The 5454-nt window shown below is 39.7% G+C and overlaps 1 long non-coding RNA gene across 1 annotated transcript; it reads right to left on the bottom strand.

The window, feature by feature from the left end:
- Positions 1–4620: 4620 nt before the first annotated feature.
- Positions 4621–4916, bottom strand: LOC145421885 (uncharacterized). The gene is made up of 2 exons (XR_013903261.1): positions 4805–4916; positions 4621–4708 (listed from the first exon to the last, which is right to left on the bottom strand). It is a non-coding gene; the product is annotated as an uncharacterized LOC145421885 (long non-coding RNA).
- Positions 4917–5454: the final 538 nt, after the last annotated feature.

Raw genomic sequence — 5454 nt, forward strand, 5'->3', positions numbered from 1 at the left:
TATGAGATCCTTTGAAAAGAGCTACTTGGTTAAATTCTGGAAAATACACGACATCTGGAGGCAAAATACTAGCCGCTTCCACTGTTTTAGTCTATTACGCAAGATCAAAAATACAGTTACAACACCATTTTTTTCTCTTTCTCTGACTCTTATAGTTGTAGGTATTGATTGGTTGAATATGCGAGAGCAGGAGAACAGCTGGTTCATGTTGTGCTCTGGCGTCAGGCCTACTCTCCCAGGATTGCGTACGTGGGTGTAAATCTTGGAGGAGATGTACTTTCCAAGTCTTGTATGACCCAGTCATGGTAGTGGGCCGGGCTTGGAGCTTTTAGTCCAGCAGTTGGAGACTGAAAACAGATGGGGTGAAGAGCCAAGTTTGAGTCTGGGGGGATTCATTTGATTTTATTTTCTTTTTCTCATGTCAAATTGGCTATGTTTTCCTGCTCTGGTTGTTTTTTCAGTAAAGCTCGTCTGCTGTCCATGCCTCTACTGTTTTCCACATTGACTCTCTTCTCCCCTTTAATTGCATTATCTGTTCAGTGTAACTCGTCTTCCTTTCTCACAGCTTGTACATTCTTATCCTGAGGAACCTTATGGTAAATGGTAAATGGCCTGTATTTGTATAGCGCTTTACTTGGTCCCTAAGGACCCCAAAGCGCTTTACATGTGCAGTCATCCACCCATTCGCACACACATTCGCACACAGGTGATGGCAAGCTACATTGTAGCCACAGCCACCCTGGGGCGCACTGACAGAGGTCATCTACTTTCTTCCACTCTTATTTCTCTTCAGTACTCACCTCCTCTATTCTTTCTGAACTCCCCTTCAGCCCCCACCCCCTACAATGTAGACTCAACTCCCACTCTCATAGACTCGTATTTAGTCCCTTCCTCCCCACCTTTTTTTATGTTTCTTCTGCTGTTCCTTCTTTCTTCCACTGCCAGTCCTTTCACCTCCCATGTCCCTCCTTTTTCCTCCTTTCATCTCTCTGCATCTCATTTGAAACCTCTGCCTTAATTCCTCCGTCCCTCCCACCTTATTCTCTGGCCTCCCTTCCTCACCCACTCCATCCTCTTGTAACAGCTTGTGGAATGACAGTATAACATATGAAGCCAATCATATCTGGGAGCGGCTCTGAAATATTTTCTATTTTCCTGGCCCCGCAAGGATTCTTTTTTTTTCCACTAGCTTCTCTGTTTTCTATTTTCTTGGGATCTTCTGTTACTAATGTTTGATGCTTGATTATGTCAGTTAGTAAGATTGCTATGCAATAAAGCCAGGTAAAGCGATGGCCACCTCCAACATAATAGGATCTCAATAAAGAGTGATTGTAATTTACTCACTTATCTCTTATAGAAAAAAAATCTAAGAATGCATTTAAATAAAAGTAGTTTATTTTATTTATACTCATTCTATCTTTTTTTTCTTCTGATTATTGTTACTGACGTGAGAAGCTGATTTTATGATTACATTTATGCCAGTCTTTTTGGCTACTGTTTAAACATCAACATTTAAACATAAAACACAAAGTACAGAATCTCATCTGATTTTTCTTTTCTGTTCTTAAAAACAAGCATCAAAAACATTTTTATTTTTATTCAGATTTTAGTTTATCATCTTCCAAACAGATTGTAACAGATCTCCCACTATGGTAGAAAATATTAATTTCTATGTTCATCTAGATAAACAGAAATTTTCACATATCTTAATCCTTTGTGCCATAGAGGAAGTCTTTGGCAAACTTAATAACATGACATCAATACTTGGTTAACACGAGTGCACACCGTGTAGTTTAGTAGCACCAGCAACCTGCTGTAGTCACTAACACACACTGAATGCACTCTGCACTCTTTGAGTCACACTTGGTAAAACTATTGTACTCAGCTGTTTGGGGAGACATTTACCTACATGTTATTTAGTTTAATCCCACAGAGAGAATACAGAGATTGCTGATTTTAGGTTTGTCATTGGATTATTAATAAGATCGGCCTTACTAGGCAATGTTAGCCACTCAAAATCTTTAAAATCTCAAAGTCTTCATGACTGACACTGAGTGTTATTATGCTTGCTGTGAACACAAACAGTTTGGGTCTTAAGTATTTTTTAAACTCAAAATAATAAATAAGTGTGAATCACAAACTTTTTAATATCCCTCAGTGGCATTTATTCTGCTGGTATATGAAAGTATTATCTGGGCCAGCTAGTGTATGTGCATGCTACAGTACCTTTTTAATGAGAGACCTGGGTTGCTGAACACTCAGCTTCCATATGCAACCCCCACCTCCCCGGCCCCCACCCCGTCTCCTTCTGTTTCTCTCTCCTGACAGGTCGTTGGATAGCAGGTCTTAACAGGGGTCCCTGTTGCCCAGCAATGCAGGCGCTTCATATCGGCACTACACTGTCTTTTCAAATTCATATCTCCCTCGGGTCCCGTGGGTGGCAGCTTTGGATGCAGCCTAATCAGAATTCTCCTTCTTGTGAGTCCACGTTGTGCAAAAGTGCCTGTGTCTGTGCGTGGGAAAGTGTGTGTGTGTGCTTGTATGGGATAAGTATAAGAGGATAGAGCTATCTTAAAGGTCTCACATGTGGGAGCCGAGACTCCTTTCAGAGATAATTCTTGCTATGTCGTGCAAGATTTCGTCTTGACAGAAAGGGCTGGGATCATACATTTAAGAGTGTGTGTGATAAGCAGGGGTGTGGTGGAGCAGCACTAGCAGAACCTGAGCTTTGTGAAACAAGTTTGTAGCCGTTTATTATAACCTTAAGCATTTTGCCACAGTTCATCAATCACTGTCATCCTGACACCTGAAAATGTTGGTCTGAGTCTTCTCTCACATGGTGTGGTTCATTAGAAGTGAGAAGGTAATCCAATCTTGCCGTAGTAGATGACCCCAAATTGAATTCCTTTAGGGATATTAGATGATTGCTGTTCACATCTGTCAGCCTGCAGTTCCAAGGTTTAAGAAGGCCAAAATTAATTGCAGTATGGACTGGTGCGCATACTAAGTGCTGTGGCGGTTTAGGATACCAACCATGAAGGTATCAAGAAGGCTGGTTGGTTAGCATGGTCTGCTTGATCCAGTCGATCCCTTTTACTTTACTTACGTTGCTTCTTTTATCGATGCTGTGGATGAATACTATGAACTTTAAAAAAAACAACATACAGTCTGGGTACCTCAAATTAAAATATGTTTTGACAAATTTAAGTCAAAAGTCCAGCAAGCTGTAAAAGCATTTTCACCTAAATGACTATTTTAGGTAGCACTTTCTATTACAGCTCGGTAATAAAGTGGTAATAGTATGGTAACAAGGCAGAAACAATAACGCAATAATGGTATTACTACTCAATTACCTGTGGTAGTTTCTGTGTAATAAGGAGGAAACAGAGCTCCAAAATACAAAACTGCTTGTTTCTATTTAATAACATATTAATAACTTATTGTAGGCTGCACGCTGAGAAGGAAAAAAATGATATTGGATCCTTATTTTCAGTTCATATATATGCATACCTCCCCAGTATCATCATATTATATCTATATAGCAATTTGAACCAACCTACATAACTATTTTCCCTGAATTTAGAGCACAAGAACAGTCAAAATCGTGGCCATATACTCATCTCCCTTTTCCTCTCCTGAACTTTTCAGTGGCTAATCGATGGGTGAGCAGCATTAAAGGAGATGTGTAAATGAGTCCAAACGACTGGGCATTCACAGGCCTCATTTCCTCACTGATTAGATCAGGATCTCCTCCCATACAATGATGTTTTCATTATTCTCCACTCCTCTCCTTCTCTTCCTCCCTTTTCTACTCTCCTTTTGTCCATTTGGTGAGAAAGCTATATCGCAACAGCTCTGCACACACCTTCATATACTGAATGAGCTGAATTACAACTATTGATTATGTGCCTGACACGTAACCTTAAAACAAGTCTTGACCTTACAAGTCTGTGATTTACATAACAGATAGATTAGGTATATTTAGCTAAATGTGTTCACTTGGTCATTTTATGGGGATGTATCTGTGCTAATGAGACAAAAAGAAAGTGCCCAATTTCAATGGAGAAAAAATGTGTCGTTTCTTTTTCTTCCTCTCTTTATATTTTATTTTCTTCATATGTTGCACTCAGTCTCACCCCTTCTATCTTTTTACCCAATTAAATGTCCCTTATTGGCATGAGTGTTATTATGTGCAGTCCTGCCAAACTGTCTGGTTTCCTTACCCAAGTCTCACAGTGTTAGCTCCTGGTACAGAATACATTTACCCGACTGTACAACAGAAATACTTGACATCCTCAGATATCTACCATCAGAAGCGACCCTGCTTGGTATAATGGTGAGATTGTTCCTGATTGCATTGATCTGAAACTATATTTAGCAGCCACAGTGTACAAAACATTTATCAGTGTCTGCAAGATGCTTTGCCTCTAAAGATCCCATCTAACCCCCCACCACACATTTAATTAAAAAAAAATATATATTTTTCCAAGGAACATCACTGATGGTTGTTCAGTGTATATTTGTAATGGAGACCAGGGGTTCCATTACCTGGTCGGTATGGTTAATAATAAATTGTTGGATTGGGAATTTAAAATAGGGTAATAAAGGAAACACATTAGATCTTTTGGAGTCTTTTATTAGGTTATTTGATATACAATTAAATTGACAGCTTGTAACAGAAAAGAGACAGTGGGACTGGCCATCCTACCTGTGTCGGAGAAGAGCCAAAGTTAGAGCTGTTTGCAGTTAATCATTTATCAATAACCTAAACGTATGTGAAATGAGAACTTGTAAAGGTACTCACCTGTCCTAGTTGCTTCTTGCAGGATGTGGAGCAAAAGAGTGAAAGCGGCTCAATCACCTGTTTAAGAGCTCTTGGAGCAGACCAGTGTGCCAGGTTAGGGAGTATGGATAAAGAGGGTTTTAATTTAGATAGAAATGGGTGAAGCTTATGTTATTGGTTTGTTTATAGTATGTGTTGGAAATATGTATATGTTTGTGATGTGCTTTAATGTTATTGTATGTTTGTTTGTGTGGAGGGTTATGTGTCCATTTTGATTAGTTAACCCCCATACTTGGGCTATTCCAGATGCTCACCTGAAAAGGTAGAGTATAAAAGGAAGCCATTTTGTTTAGTTGTAGTTAGTGTTTGTGCTGTTATCATGCTCCTTCTTTAATAAAGTACCAATCCATGGATGTCTTTTACTCCAGTCTCGCGTCATATTATTGGACAGAACCTATGACCGCCGGCCAAAACTGACAAGTGGTGTCAGGAGTGCTGCCTCTAATGAATGAGGTAAATATGATGACGAGAAGTGGAAAGAAGAATGACAGTAATGAAGTGGCAGAGGATGGTGAAGGTGCTACAGCTGATCCAGTGGCTAAAGCAGGAGCTAAACCTGGCGATAGACTGGATGAACTGACAGCTCTGGTGAAATCATTGATGCAGTCTCA

Source organism: Astatotilapia calliptera, chromosome 18 (assembly GCF_964374335.1).
Source record: "Astatotilapia calliptera chromosome 18, fAstCal68.1, whole genome shotgun sequence".
Taxonomy (NCBI): domain Eukaryota; kingdom Metazoa; phylum Chordata; class Actinopteri; order Cichliformes; family Cichlidae; genus Astatotilapia; species Astatotilapia calliptera.